Source organism: Camellia sinensis, chromosome 7, assembly GCF_055761805.1.
Source record: "Camellia sinensis isolate YWXY chromosome 7, ASM5576180v1, whole genome shotgun sequence".
Lineage (NCBI taxonomy): Eukaryota > Viridiplantae > Streptophyta > Magnoliopsida > Ericales > Theaceae > Camellia > Camellia sinensis.
The window spans coordinates 188,467,055-188,484,665 of record NC_138967.1 but is presented as its reverse complement, the minus strand read 5'-3'; the positions used below and the strand labels follow the sequence as shown (position 1 = coordinate 188,484,665).

General features: G+C 36.5%; 1 protein-coding gene and 1 pseudogene across 2 annotated transcripts in view; both read left to right on the top strand.

Annotated features, from left to right (window-relative positions):
• Positions 1–13,658, top strand: part of LOC114282148 (DNA mismatch repair protein MSH5-like) — a 49,423-nt pseudogene extending 35,765 nt beyond the window's left edge.
• LOC114280988 (protein NLP6-like) overlaps positions 1–17,611 on the top strand; it is an 89,114-nt gene that overhangs the window by 51,730 nt on the left and 19,773 nt on the right. The window lies entirely within an intron of this gene.

The window sequence follows — 17,611 nt, the reverse complement described above, 5'->3', positions numbered from 1 at the left end:
AACAGGTCTAAGAGTATCAAAAAGAGAGAAATTACCAGAGACATGGGAACTAGCACCAGAGTGTAGGGGCCAAGGCTGAGGGGACTTAGCCACACATGCAATATTACCTGAACTAGCCATGGTAGCAGTAGAGGATGAAGGTAGACTAGGCTGGAGAGACTGGACAAGAACAGTAAGCTCACTAATTTGAGTAGTGAGTGTCTCATGAGAATTAACCAGAGAAGCATCCGAGCCAGTGGACAACAAGGAAGACTGTGAGGGTGGGACATCTATAACTTGATGGACATGATCAGGTTTTCCATACTTTTGCCAACACCAAGGTTCAGTATGACCTTGGGAGCCACAATGAGTACACTTGTGATCACCACGTGTATAAGAACCAGGTCCACTACTACCTCCACTACAGAAACCACCACATGAGCCACCACTACGAGAACCACCTCCACGAGAACCCCGTGAACCAGAATAAGAGCCTCGGGAACCAGATGAACCATGAAAACCCCTGCGAGTAGACCTATGATCACCACTACTAGAAACCAATGCAAAAGATGATAAAGTAGAGGACTCAGAAGTGGATTGTGCTTGTCCCAATGAAGAGCGTAACAGCCTCGAATAGGCATTGGTAGCAGAAGGTAGAGTCTCACTAGCAAGAATATGATCCTTGAACCCTCGCAACTCAGGATCTAGGTCAGAAAGTAAAGAAGTCATCATAAACTCCTCCCAATGTTGATTCTGCTTGTTCACATCATTAGTGAAAGGTCGATGCCGCAGTAGCTGATCCCACAAAGACTTGAGAATACTACAATAATCAGGGAGAGACTGTCACGCCCCACTTTTTATTACTCGAAGCCATTACCAAATTCATTAACTTAATTCAATTTCAGAGATAACATGCGGAAATAAACTCATACATTCAATCCGTAGAAATGAATATAAATACTCTCATTCGTATGCAAAGTAAATGTTACATGAACATACTCAATAAATTGCCCTTGGGCTTACAACCTTTAAGTAAACAAATGAAAGGGTGTAACCCTTTTACACATATGGTGTTCCGCCAACAACAAAGAGGCCCCGTGGCCAACAAATAAGAAGATCCAAATCCTGTAGCATAACCTGCTAAACACCTGAAAAAGATTCAACAACGTGGGATGAACATAAAGTCCAGTAGAGATCTCAACATGATCCTCAACAATAACAACTTACAGATAGCTATGATCATGCACACTCATTCTCGTACTAGAATAGTAATATGACAGTTTATACAAAATATATATATATATATAAACTTTTCTTGAAAACAACCGTTTCATTCAACGCTATAAGCGATTCATCTTTCCTTATTCCTTTCATTAATCCCCATTCCCATTCTTTCATAACATTAACAATTACTTAGGAAAATATTCTCACTAAGCCCAATACTCTCTTCCACTTCCTATACATACACAGATGTACCTTTTCAAATCATGTTTATCGTTAAAACATTCATCCTCCTTCACACTTCCCAAAAGACAAAAAAAGACATTTTGGTTCATTTCCACTACTATCATACCTATACACGCATAACCTTGTAAAAATATAAATTTACAACCCACCCACATGTATACAATCAATCAATGGTGTAACTCGGTTCTCCGAACTGGAACCAATCAAAGCTATGATATTTTCAGTTACAACTAAACAACAACAATTCCACTTTGCTCAACTAGCTATGCGCTTAGTAAGCCAAAGATATACTGAAATAACTACAACCAACTTCGCTCTACTAGCTATGTGCGTAGTAAGCCAAAATACCAGTTTACCAGGCGCTAGCTGGAAGGGTATGGTGCCTTCTATTATTAGCGCATACAGTTCTCCAGGCGCTAGCTGCAAGGTAACGGTACCTTTGATTATAAGCGCGGCATAGAACGCCAACAACAACCATGCAACAAGGCATATCCAACATGTATAATGCATATACATAACCAACAAGAATCTAACAACAAGTTGAAGTAGATAAACACATAGGTGTAATGTATACACAACAATTCAACACAACCATGTCATCCTCCACCGATGACCAAGGACAGAACCTCTAGATGCATGTATATTGTACATCTATTAACAAACTCAAATATCATGAGATCATTAACTTATCACTAATACTAACATAGTAGTATAAGATACAACAATCCAACATTCATACTTATTTCAAAGTATCTTTCCCATTTCACAAAACCAACTCTCTTTATTTTTCAAAACCGGTTTTATTCCTTTTGTTTTTCACAAAATCAAATCCAATGACAAATAAGCCAAAGCTCATTTTAATCTACTACATTCATCTCCAAGCCATTCCAATTTAATTATACAAATTAAATTATAATCACTAAAATAGGATTTCCCTCCCCTTCTCCCAATATGGATAAAAAGGTTTAATCATCTACAACAAACAACAATGGCTTCATTCAAAACCCAAAATACCCAAGTATTTACCCAATGATCAAAACCCCTCTATTGAGTTATTAAACCAAATAAATATTAGGGTTTCCTCTCCTTACAACAACAACATGCTAATTAACACCCAATTAGCCCCAAAACACATCTAATGATAATAGATCTAAATCCAACAACTAACCCAAAGTTCAACCTCATGAATTTATACCAAAATCCAAAATAAAATGGTTTTCATGCAATACAAAAATTACAACATGTCTATCTATAGACGTAGTATTGAAAAAGAACAAGGAGAATCCCTACCTCAAAGGAGAACTCAAAAGGAGATGATGACCCGAAATCAAAGTGTTCCAAATTCACAATTTTTCCGATTAAGACGAAGCCCTCGACACCCTCTACCTTTTTAACAAAGGACCTAGGATGGATTCGTACTAGAAGGAGATGAAATTTAGAGAGATAATAAGTTTAGAGAGAGAGACTCTCGGCTGCTAGGGTTTCAAGAATGAAAGAGGGAGAAAAATGATCTTTTTCCCCGCTGCTGCCTACTGAAATACGATAGCCTCGCTCGAGCGAAGACAAGCTCGCTCGAGCCAAGAATTCCAGTGTTCAGGTCCTAGTTCCAGACGCAACGCTCGCTCAAGCGAATCCACCCTGGCTCGACCCACCAGACACAAAACTCCACGCTAGCTCGAGCGACAAACCTCTCGCTCGAGCGAAGGACTAAAAACCTGGGCAGCAAGCACCTGCTCCCAATCACACCCAACCTGGAACGAACAAGTCCAAAACATTCTATAACTCAAATTTAAAGAATTGAAGGACAGAAACAAGTTCAAAACAACAACCGGAATCCACGGAACTAAGTCCAGATACTACAACCAAAGGAGAAAGAACCGGGATCGCTATAACCTTCCCCCCTTAAAGAATTTCGTCCCCGAAATTAAGGATGCGCCAAAAAAAAAACACAAGGCCAACTGATTACACAACACCAACACCCTCCAATACTAGGAGTAAAACCGCTCTCACTACAAACCGTCAAGCCACTCTTACCAAGGAAGTGACTCACTAAGGGAATACGTTCCAAACGACAACACTTAGGTGCGAAAACCTTAACAAACCAAACCTTGTGAGTAAATAGTAAGAAAACATTTTCTTGCTCAAGAGACATTTCTCAAAGATAGTCAAATTCTCAATGTTAACATTCCAAAATAAATCCTTCATTTTCCATGCGAAACTCAACAGTTTTGTAAATATTTTTCACAAATACGGTGTTATCCAAACACAAAAATCATCCACAGTTTATTTACCAAAAAGATTCATTTGGAATTTCTCAAAACCCTTGAATTAAATCAATTTCTCAACAACACCCTTAGGTGGCCCAAACACTAGGAAAAATTTTGTTTTCCAAATCTTTTCAACATACTACTAGCAACAACCATCGCTCATACAGTGATACCAAAACCAACACAAAGCATAACATTTCTATAATGATAGTTAATAGAAACCATAACAGTACTGACAACACATAAGGCATAAGAAATTCATGGTTTTGTAATTTCGTTCCGCCTCCTTTTACTTAACCAATTTAAAATCATAAATATGGTTCAAAATCCGACCAACAATTTAAATGAGACAATAACTCATATAAAACATTTCTCACTTCACAATAGATAAGCATATTAGCTATATCATCACATCAACTGATAAGTATAAAAACTATATCATTCTTTCAAGGATAAGCATATGAGCTATATCACTACTACAATGGAAGAGCATAAGAGCTGTATCCCTGAATCCACTCCCCATCTTCCTTTAACCATTAACCGGTTTAGAGGTACATCCCCCATCTTCCCATAAACCGTGGAGTACATCCCCCATCTCCTCCCATACACAAGCAATGCATATAAACACAAAGGTTCTACACACAATCAATCAATACATAAATTAATGTATTCTAACAATCATCAGATTCAACAGCATAACATGCTCAATTAGTTCCAATCTCCCTAATCAGCACACAAAGTCTACAACAACGAGACTAACCTCAAGGTGACAAAAGTCAAACCAAAACCCAATACCAACAAGCTGACTAAACAACTCAATAACACCACATTCAGTAATCCACCCACTGATGTACCACTTAAATCACTAACTCCCAACACGGAGTTCTCTTACACAAACCTCAAATTTTAGAATCTCACCGGATCTCCTAAAATTGAATCACTCAATCACGAAGGACAATTTTGGCCAACGCCATTCTCGTTATTCTAGAACACAAATTGTCTTTCCTCTAAAGGATGCTGCCAGCATTCACTCACAAACCAAAATCAACATTTCATCACCAAACATAACACAAACACTACTAATATACAACCGATGGGGTCACTACGGACTCGCTAACTAGCAAGGCCCAAAACACAAACCCACAAACAGGTACCAAGCAAGCAACAACACTAGGATGATTGACCCCATTAACAACTTCTCACTACATAAAATAGAGAGTTCGAAATTCCATACATACTCCCCAATACATGAGGATTAAACAAACAATACGATGCATATAAATGCGATACATAATCATGATGCCTCAGCATCCAACAGTACACCGGTCCACAACAAAATCAATAACCATGATACACCACCGGCCAACATACAAAAAGTCCCTCTCCAGGGTAACACTGTAGGGCTAACTAATAAGTCGCCCCTCGCGAGGCTCCTGAAGCCTGGCCTGCCCGTTTCTGGTATCGATACCGCCCCTGACTGGACGGGTACGACTGAGTCTGACTAGGTTTTGAAACACTTGCAGAGTTCACACGCAAAGGGCAAAAACGTCTACCATGGCCCTGCTGGCCACAAACGAAACAACCACCAGACCCCCTACTCTGAGACTGGGATGAAACCTGCACCTCCCCGGAAACCCCAACAGAAGGATCCAAAACCCCCGGCGAAGAAAAGAAACCAGCTCCCGACTGAGCATGTTTCCGCCTCCACCCCTTACTGAGCCTAGAGCGCTTAGGAACCACATGACTGACCGAGATGGTCTCCTCCTTAACCCCATCATCACTAGCAATCAAGGCCTCCACATGGGCCGCTGCCTCAACTAAAGTATAGTAATCCTTCCACAAGGATCCAGCTACCTTTTCCCGAATAACAAAACACAACCGCTTTTCGAACTCAAAACAACGACGCTCCTCTGTTGTCACCAACTCTGGAGCAAACCTCGACAAACTATCAAACCGCATCTCAAACTGTGCCACAGGAGTGTCATCCTGACGCAACTCCAAAAACTGATCCCTCAACCTTTCCCGAGCAGAAGGAGGGAAATACTTGGCCCAAAAGACCTCGGTAAAAGCAACCCACGTGCTACCCACATTATTCTTAGCATTCTTCCACCAATAACTCGCATCACTCTTCAACTGAAAGGTCGCCAAAGAAACCCTCAACTCCTCATCTTCGACTCTGAGCATATCAAGAGTCTTGGTAATCTGTTCCAACCAACTCTCTGCCTCCAGCGGTTTAGCCTCCCCCACAAACTCAGGTGGACTGGAGCGAAAGAACTCCTTAGTAAGCTTGAGAGCATGCCTGCTGCCGCCCTCAGTATGAGCTAGGGCGTCTTGCACTGCTCTCACAATCTCACGTGCGACATCCTCACCGACAGCCGATGCTGCAACGACAGGTACTAAAGGAACCGCTATGCCTCTCCCGGCGTTCCTACTACTCAACCGTCCTCTACTCCCTCGTGTAGACATCCTATAAAGCACAAAGTAAATTACACTTAGCGCAAAACACTATAGCCTTCTCCGAGGCACACTCCACTACTGTTAAGTCACAAGACACACTTAGTCTCAAAATTTACATCTCTACTGCATATTATCATCTAAACATGTAAACACATAATCGAATCAAGTCCACAAAGATAGCCACTCATCCCGGAACTCTCAAGGAATTCCTATCAGAAACCACGTTGATCAGGCGTGTTTCCAAAAGGACCTCAAAGCAAGTTCACCGGCTATGAATACTATCCAGGAGACTGAATCCCATGCTCACATAAATTCAACACATAAGTCCTAATTCTCATGGTATCTATATGCAACGTCCTCACTACACGTAGTAAACCCACTGTGGTAAAAACCACTTCCCACGAGCTCAAGGTATTCAAACCCGGCAGCTCTGATACCAAGTTGTCACACCCCACTTTTTATTACTCGAAGCCATTACCAAATTCATTAACTTAATTCAATTTCAGAGATAACATGCGGAAATAAACTCATACATTCAATCCGTAGAAATGAATATAAATACTCTCATTCGTATGCAAAGTAAATGTTACATGAACATACTCAATAAATTGCCCTTGGGCTTACAACCTTTAAGTAAACAAATGAAGGGGTGTAACCCTTTTACACATATGGTGTTCCGCCAACAACAAAGAGGCCCCGTGGCCAACAAATAAGAAGATCCAAATCCTGTAGCATAACCTGCTAAACACCTGAAAAAGATTCAACAACGTGGGATGAACATAAAGTCCAGTAGGGATCTCAACATGATCCTCAACAATAACAACTTACAGATAGCTATGATCATGCACACTCATTCTCGTACTAGAATAGTAATATGACAGTTTATACAAAATATATATATATAAACTTTTCTTGAAAACAACCGTTTCATTCAACGCTATAAGCGATTCATCTTTCCTTATTCCTTTCATTAATCCCCATTCCCATTCTTTCATAACATTAATAATTACTTAGGAAAATATTCTCACTAAGCCCGATACTCTCTTTCACTTCCTATACATACACAGATGTACCTTTTCAAATCATGTTTATCGTTAAAACATTCATCCTCCTTCACACTTCCCAAAAGACAAAAAAAGACATTTTGGTTCATTTCCACTACTATCATACCTATACATGCATAACCTTGTAAAAATATAAATTTACAACCCACCCACATGTATACAATCAATCAATGGTGTAACTCGGTTCTCCGAACTGGAACCAATCAAAGCTATGATATTTTCAGTTACAACTAAACAACAACAATTCCACTTTGCTCAACTAGCTATGCGCTTAGTAAGCCAAAGATATACTGAAATAACTACAACCAACTTCGCTCTACTAGCTATGTGCGTAGTAAGCCAAAATACCAGTTTACCAGGCGCTAGCTGGAAGGGTATGGTGCCTTCTATTATTAGCGCATACAGTTCTCCAGGCGCTAGCTGCAAGGTAACGGTACCTTTGATTATAAGCGCGGCATAGAACGCCAACAACAACCATGCAACAAGGCATATCCAACATGTATAATGCATATACATAACCAACAAGAATCTAACAACAAGTTGAAGTAGATAAACACATAGGTGTAATGTATACACAACAATTCAACACAACCATGTCATCCTCCACCGATGACCAAGGACAGAACCTCTACATGCATGTATATTGTACATCTATTAACAAACTCAAATATCATGAGATCATCAACTTATCACTAATACTAACATAGTAGTATAAGATACAACAATCCAACATTCATACTCATTTCAAAGTATCTTTCCCATTTCACAAAACCAACTCTCTTTATTTTTCAAAACCGGTTTTATTCCTTTTGTTTTTCACAAAATCAAATCCAAGGACAAATAAGCCAAAGCTCATTTTAATCTACTACATTCATCTCCAAGCCATTCCAATTTAATTATACAAATTAAATTATAATCACTAAAATAGGATTTCCCTCCCCTTCTCCCAATATGGATAAAAAGGTTTAATCATCTACAACAAACAACAATGGCTTCATTCAAAACCCAAAATACCCAAGTATTTACCCAATGATCAAAACCCCTCTATTGAGTTATTAAACCAAATAAATATTAGGGTTTCCTCTCCTTACAACAACAACATGCTAATTAACACCCAATTAGCCCCAAAACACATCTAATGATAATAGATCTAAATCCAACAACTAACCCAAAGTTCAACCTCATGAATTTATACCAAAATCCAAAATAAAATGATTTTCATGCAATACAAAAATTACCACATGTCTATCTATAGACGTAGTATTGAAAAAGAACAAGGAGAATCCATACCTCAAAGGAGAACTCAAAAGGAGATGATGACCCGAAATCAAAGTGTTCCAAATTCACAATTTTTCCGATTAAGACGAAGCCCTCGACACCCTCTACCTTTTTAACAAAGGACCTAGGATGGATTCATACTAGAAGGAGATGAAATTTAGAGAGATAATAAGTTTAGAGAGAGAGACTCTCGGCTGCTAGGGTTTCAAGAATGAAAGAGGGAGAAAAATGATCTTTTTCCCCGCTGCTGCCTACTGAAATACGATAGCCTTGCTCAAGCGAAGACAAGCTCGCTCGAGCCAAGAATTCCAGTGTTCAGGTCCTAGTTCCAGACGCAACGCTCGCTCAAGCGAATCCACCCTGGCTCGACCCACCAGACACAAAACTCCACGCTAGCTCGAGCGACAAACCTCTCGCTCGAGCGAAGGACTAAAAACCTGGGCAGCAAGCACCTGCTCCCAATCACACCCAACCTGGAACGAACAAGTCCAAAACATTCTATAACTCAAATTTAAAGAATTGAAGGACAGAAACAAGTTCAAAACAACAACCGGAATCCACGGAACTAAGTCCAGATACTACAACCAAAGGAGAAAGAACCGGGATCGCTATAGAGACCGGCCAGATTGACGTATAGCAAAAATCTGTTCATATAACTCATAGACCCAAGAGACATTACTTTGATTTGAAAAAGACTCAGCAAGGGAGTCTCAAATGTCCTTAGAGGTATCACAAAATTCCACAGTAGTTGCAACATGTGGTTCCAGACTATGCCAAATCCAACCCATAACACAGGAATCCTCATTACACCAATCATCATAAGCTGTATCATTAGTAGGAGGAGGGACTTCGCTAATGAAGCGAGACTTCTTCTTACCATGTAAGAAAATTTTGACGGCATGGGAACAAGCCAAATTATTGGCACCATTCAATTTCTTGGTAGTGATAGATTTAGGCATGTCATCATCCTTACCCATAGTTATAGCCTTAACCTCAATCTCAAGTATAATGATCAATCACACAAAATTCTCAACACAAGCATGAAAGGGGCAAAATACTTGCAACAACCAATACCCACAACAACCAGCACCAACAATCACCAATATAGACACAAAACTAGCTCAAAAAACAAAAATTCACAGCAAAAATAGGCAAAAGTGAGGAGAACATAGGTTTGCCAACCAAATTTGGACCCAAATTAGACCAACACACCAACTTAACAGCAGAAATCAATAAATAGAGAGCAAATATCCCTTGCTAGAAGGATTTCAGCCCTTATATAGGAACTTTCAATACGTAGAAATGAAGAAAACAGTGCTGCTGGACCAAAAATAGGCAATAATCGAACAAAACATCAACCCAACAGTAGCAAAACCACAAATTAAGATCAAGGACCCCTAGGGTTGGTATTTTCGGCTCCTAGGGTAGAGATTCCAGCAAGAAAAAACAGCAAAAAGCAGTCCCAAGAGCAGATTTGAAAAACAGCCCCAAAAAACATGAAATACTTTCAAAAATTGAAAACTCACATCAGGGATGATTAAAAAATTCCAAAAAAATCACCATAAATCTCAGGAGGCAATTTTGAGTCTAGCGGTGAATGACCCCTTCATACAGTGCTTACGTCATGCTGACGTCATCGTACGGCTGATGACATCAGCACGTCTCGATCACCTCAGATCGATCTCCAGAGTCTGTAGAAACCTTTCTGATGAAGAATAGATTGCTCTGATACCAAGTTAGAATGTAAAATGAAGGAATTTAGGGTTGGAATTTTGGAGGAAGAAGAAGAAGAAGAAGAAAGAGATATTTTATATATATTGAATAATCATTGTGTCTCAACTTTACATCAGTCAAATATATATACAAACCTTAACATAGCAATATGGCCATCGTACCCTCAATTTAAGTAAATATTAACAAGAGAACAAAAAAACAAAAATAAGTATTCTAACACTATATAATATCTGCTTTAAGTTAATTATATTGTCTATTTTATTATTTCTTCAATAGTTTTATTTGACAACTATAAGTGTAAGTGTTTCACCTTCCTCTTTGTGTCAAAGTTTTAATAATAATGTTGCATTTATGTTCTGTATAAATGCACTAATCTTTGATAAATAGAAATATTTATTTGACACATCTTGAAAGATAATTTTATTTTTATTTTTTTTATTTTCCAGGTAGCTTTAATTGTTTTCCTTTCCCACATTGGAAGTTTTGTACCTGCAAATGCTGCTACTGTGGGTTTGACTGACAGGTTCGATATTTATATCCCTGGCCTTTTGGTATCATTAATTTTTTTGGTACTGCATTTTTGCATATTTTACTAAGAGAACTTACCAGAATTCCAAAAAATAGGATATTTTGTGCCATGGGAAGCAAATTTATGAATGCTGAATAGTCAACATTTATGATTGATCTACATCAAGTTGGAATGATGCTAAGGTATAGTTACACAGTTTTCTCTTAACCTACTAATAATGGACATGGCATTGAATCTACCCCTTGCATCCTTGGTGTTTGGTTCTGGTGATTAGTCCACTGATTTTATTTTTTGTTGGTTGTTGGCCCTTGTGTGCTAATTGGGTGTTGTTTTGTTGGCCCTTGTTATTTCCTTGCTATGGATTTGAAAGGGTGCTGGAACCATAGGGTATACAACTTAGTCATTTATAGATATTGATTCTGAGAACTTTCATAGGCATGCGACTTCACGATCTTTATGCTTGTTGGACGAATTTGGTAAAGGCACTCTAACAGAAGGTTGGTTTTACCAAGAATAATTTCCATCCTTTTGATATGTCATGCAATAAATGTAACTTTTTAGCTATCATACGCTGTTGTTAAAATTCATTTCAGATGGCATTGGTCTCCTTGGTGGAACTATAAATCATTTTATCACTTGCTATGATCCTCCAAAGATTTGATGCTCTCAATTGCTATCCAACCAGAGTTTCTAATAAATGCAAATTCATACTAAGAGTGCATTCCTGGAGGCCACCTCTAGGTTTGCTAGTCACATTTGTTTTGATAGGCAACTTGTGATAGGATATGCTCTACTAATTTGCAGGTTTTGGTTTGCACTCACTTGACTGAGATATTTAATGATAGTTGCATACAAGAGGTATAAACAAGACATTGCATTTTTTAAAACTTTAAGTATTAACTATTTCAACTGGGTGACACATCTATATATATATATATATATATTATTTGCAGTCTGATAACATTAAGTATTACACCATGAGTGTCCTACGACCTGACGATGGTACAAATATTGAAGATATTGTATTTCTATATAGGTAAGTTATTTTTAATATCATGTAGTATTCTTAAGGAAAATTTCATACACTTTTAGACAAATTCTACCATCTCTTTATGCAGTTATAGTTACACATCATCTGTCGGATTTAGTTTCCAATAGAAATTTACCTTTTATGAAACCCCACTCGGATTTTTTAATTTGGTCTTGCAGGCTTGTTCCTGGACATGCACTTCTTAGCTATGGTGAGTAAATAGTGTCTGTGTTTGTTAGGAATTCTGATGGATATTATTAAGAAAATTGGAATTCACATACTTCAGTTCATACCTTGCAGGGCTGCATTGTGCACTACTTGCTGGTATGTTTCAAACAATAGCTGATTTTCAAAAAATATGCTAGGCATTTCACAATAATTTTTGTGTGTGTATGTGTTTTTCTTAAGCTTCCTTATTATTGCTAGGCAAATGCAAAACAAGGGTTTCATACTCCGCCCATATTTTTTAATCTTTTAGTAAATATTCACTCATTAAACATTCTGTAATTCCCATGATTTGTCATAGGTTTAAATTCATGCATTCATTTCCATGACAAATTGCGGAGGTTTTACTAGAGGCTTTATTTTCCAATGTCTCCGGTAATCTGATATTTCTGATAAAATGGTTCATACAGGTGTCCCAGAGGAAGTTATAAAGAGAGCAGCGTCTTTACTGAATGCTATTGGAAATAATAATCATGTTGACCGACTGTGCAATGATAAAATATCAGCTCAAGATCGACAATACAAGGTACTTTCTTTTTTCTTCTGAAACTAGTTTTGTAGTTAGAATAAACTCAGAAATTTCCATGTCACCTTTCACATGAATCATTGTGCGCGTGTGTAAACCAAATGCAGGATGCAATCGACAAAATGTTATCATTTGATGCTTGTAATGGCGATCTGAACCTCTTTTTCCAAGATATCTTTCCTTCTTAGATTCATGTGAGCATCAAATCTGTCTTCTTTCTTCTCCTGCTCATCAATGGCATCACGAAATGCTACCGTAAATTTCTTGAGTTTTTCAGAACCATTCACACAAGTAAACTTATTTTGGTATCAATATTGAAGTACTACTAAAACCGAAGGTAAACAAATGGGTAATTTCTGCCAACACAAGCCATTTTTCTCCTTCGGTATCTGATTTCTATAGTTAAATCTGAATCAAACAATTTTTGAACTTTTCTCATTCTAATGCAAGAATGTGTATTACAATGATATTTCTCCATAATTTCCATGATTGATTAGTTTGTGAAAATTGAACAGTTGGAGGCAAATAGAACTTAGGGTGGTGGTGATATTTCTCAATAATTTGCAGTTTAATCTTTTTTGTCATACCAAAACCTAGAAAATGCGGAAAATGTTTTTCAGAAAAACTTATTTTCGAAGAAACAAATAGAGCGTAAAGCAGTTGATTTGTACTAATGCATGCACATATTATTGATTCAGGTAATTGGTTAACAATCCCATCTTCTTTATCCCCTCTGTTCTATGTATTTTGTATTCCTTTCTATGTTTAAGGGAATCAAGGACAGCCCTAACACTTGTTTACACCACGGTTTATGCAGTGATTAGCTGGTTCACATTCATAGGCATTGCAAACTGTTGCGAACCGTCAAAAACGGCGTTGACAAAGAGGTGAGCTGCTGCTTCAGTGGGATGGTAGAGATCCCAGAAGACATGATCACTTCTGTTGGAGCAGTACTTGGCAACGGGCACGCATGGAACTTGGGCTCTCAGGTTCCCCAACCCACAACAAGCTGATTTAACCTCAGTAAAACCTGAATATTTGACAAAATATTGTGGTTAATTGCAATAATTGGAGAAGAATTCCAAAAAGAGTAAGTTACCAATTGGCTTTTGGATTTGTGGAGAGGAGGAAAGTGAATGATTGGTTTAGTTTTCAGATTTTTTTTTTTTTAACTAACAATTGGAAACTAGTTTCATAACACTATAAAATACCAAAAAAAAAAAGATATTTTTGAATTTTTAAAAATCATTTCCATCCCAAAAAAGTGAATCATATGAAAATAATGAGCTTTTTGAATATTTTAAGATGACAATTTAAGAGAAGCCAAACTTTAAAAAAAAAAAATTCAAAAAGCAAACTCTGAAAATTAAAATTGTATTTTATAAAACAATCTCCCTTTTTGTTTACCTCTAGTAATTTTTTCATCAGTTGAAGATTTGAGATGAGCAAAAACTTCTTTGTGAGAAAGGAGAATCCATTTTACTGTGCAAGATTCATGGGTCATGGGGGTGTTTGGCAATAGGTTTTTTTTTGGCTTTTTTGGACTAAAATAGCACTAAAAGACAAAATAGAATAAAATAACCAATAAAACAAAGTGGGTGTTTGGGAAGTGACTATTTTTTAGGCTTTTTGGCTATTTTAGTTTTTGTGTTTGGAAAGATGGGATGAATTTTTATTTGAGTTGTTGTATTGAAAAATGTGTTTGAAATGATGTTTGAGGTTGAAATGACAAATTTGTTCGGAATTTCACTTTTTTCAAAATTGGTGTAAAGGGGTGAAAGTGTCATTTACTACCGGTGGAACAGTCTGCCAAGTGATAGTGGTAGGCTGTCAGTGCCACTGACTGTAGGCTGTCGAGCTACATATATATATATATATATATATATATTTTAATATAAATCAATGGTTCAGCTATAGTAAAGGTTACAGGGCTTTTTTCAAACTTGAGGTTAAAATAGCCTACCCTACAACTTCCCAAACACAGTTAAAATGTCAAATCAAACACATAATCATTATAATTTTTCTCGCAAATATTACATTCTACTACAAAAAAATCCAATTCTCTTTCCAAATATAATTGTTTTAGCCTACTAAAATAGTTTATTAAATCACAGACATGGTCAATTATCAAACCAATTTCATCTTTCATGAGTTGGGTTGGTTCCATTTTTAAAAAGGCAAGTAAAAGGCTGGATTGGGGTTCGGAAGTTGTTTTGACCAAAAGAATGAGGCTAGGGTTTTGAAGGGAAGAGAAACAAAAAGCTTCAAGGATGTCTCCCATGGTGGTTTCTTCTCCATCTACCTCCTTTCACTCCTCCATGAGTGGCTAGTCTCCTTTTTCTAGGGTTTTGATGAAACCCTAGCCATGTAATTATTTAGTTTTCTTTTTGATTTTTAATTATGTAAAGGTTTGAACATTTGTATGGTGATTTAGAAGTTTGTTTTATATAATTTTCATTATTCTTTTGAATATTTGACTTTCTGTGATTGTTAAATGTTATCCATACAATTGTTTTCTTTTCCTTCACATGCAAGGTATGGGACGAACCATACTACGAGGAACGAGTCGTATCACTACCTTAGTTTAGAGTGAACGGTTCGTATTACTTGAGATGGTTCGTGCTCGTACATTGAATGTGATGATCTTCTTGTTAAATGCTTTGAGCTTGTAGTTGCGAAGCATTAATCCGTTCAAACCATAGCATAATTGATTTCAATTGAAAAACCTAATTATGTGGTTAGTGGTGAATTCTCTACCCTAGGATTTTTTCCTAATTCAGTAAACCCAATTTCATTTATTATTGATAATTTAATTCATTAGTTTAATTTATTCGTTATTAAATTAGGTTATAAACAACCAATCTTTTTATCAAAATTAATTTAGGAATTTGACAATTAAATTAGTTTAATTTCACAATAGTCCCTGTGGATCGATACCTGGACTTGCCATTATTCTGATAGAATTTGGTATAGTTTAGTATTTAATTTTGGTGTGTTCAACGACCCATCACATGTCATTGAGCTCCGATTTGAGTCCTTGCAACATTGACTTAAGGCCTTCATTGTACTTAACTGACCAGTAATTAGCTTCTTCATTGCATTCTTCACTAGTTTGTTCTGATTCCTCTGTGAGGGACAACACCCCACTGCTTCTATCCCAGCCACCACGAACTTTCGTGAACCAAAATTATGCATCCTCTACAAACCATTTTTTTGTAAAAAAAAAAATGTTAAATGAGCTACCATTGAGAAAAAAGTGAGGCAATCTATAACAATTTCAAGAGTAACAAAAATAACTAATATGCTGTATATTATGGTGTAGGAAAAGAAAAAATGGTAAATGAGCAACCACTAAGAAAAAGCGAAGCAAACTATAACAATTTCAAAGAGTAAATAAAAAAAAATGCCAAGGCTAGGCTTGGTTTGGTTTGGTTATATTATTAGTGTCATGTCCTTGAAAAAATGTGAATCAATTAATATGACTTAAATCGATAATAGTGCTTTGCACACCCAATATCGTTGGCAAAAATTTCCAATTTGAGGTGGGGTTGTTGAAATCATTTTTGTTTGTTTGTTTTGTGTAATGATTTTTTTCGATATATCTATGAGTGCAGCCCAAAAGAAAGCTAGGAGACTCGAATCTGATTTTAGATGAGCAAGTAAAATTTAAAATTAAGGACACATAAAGAACTCTAAGTTCAAACGCAACATTGGATATATATAGCTATATCATCAACAATCTATTTGGTACAATGAAACTGGAAAAATTGAAATTGTATAACTTGCAGAAAATATATTGTAGAATAGGAAAATGGATGAATGATTAAGGCTATCATTTGACACTATATCCTTGAGACAAAATTTATCCCTCGCATTGGTGCTTATGAATTTTTGAATGCCTATCACCTAAAATACATTGATCAATGCACACTGAAGAAGCACTTATGTCGATGTGTTCAGTGAACCACCTGAGTTAAGCTGGTTAATAAGTTGCTTAAAATTTCATTGGATGATTTAGTAAGTTTTTAGTAAATATATTTAAGTTTGGCTTATTTATTAGTCTAATTGAGTTGTGTTTGAATAACTTAAATTTTTATAATGTATATAAACTCATCAAATTATCAAGTAATAAGTGTTATTTATGTTTTCAGTCTAATTGAGTTGAGTTTGAATAACTTAAATTTTTGTAATGTATATAAACTCATCAAATTTTCAAGTAATAAGTGTTCAAATTTAAATTGAAAATATGAAAGGTATAGGGCACTGGGCCATAAATTTAATTTTGAAACTTTGGGGGCAACAACTCCAAGCTTTAAGTTTTTAGGGCCATAAAAACAATAATAATCTAAAAGATCATATTATTTTAACCTATGTGTCACCTATTTGTCTACCTATGTATCCACATGTCAGCTATCTGTCCACCTAATCTACCGATCTGTCCATATCACTACCACTACTGTCACTCCTCGTCGGAGGTCACACTAGCTACTTCCACTAACTTTTCCAACGTTGGTGATTTTTCCATTAATAGTTCGACAGTGATCTTGTGCCAATGAGTAAAAAAAAAGAAATTATTCTTTAAAATAATAAATTATTATTTTCATAAAATAATTTCATTAATTATATATCCTTGCAACTAAAATTCAACAATTTCTTGAATGTAATGTTAGAATTAAATTTCTCAACAAATTTTTCAAAGGCATATTACTTTGTCAAAACTTGAAACTCAAGGCAATAATTATTCCATATGAAGGCAAACTATGATACTACTTTTTTCAAAATTCATCAATTATAAGTTTGACTAAAAAAACAAAATTCAATTACAAGAAGGACCCACCACTCATTTTTTTTTATCAAAATTGTGGAGCCGAAAATTTTGAGAACTATTCTAAATACATATTTTCTAAAGTATATAGCATTTTTGTTTGGATAATGGCATAGAAATTGAACAATTTAAAAGTTGACAACAATGGGTTCTCATCTTCTATTATTACCAACAAATAATAATTTAGTGAAAGGTGCCACGTCTGATTGGTAAGTCAATTTGGTATAAAA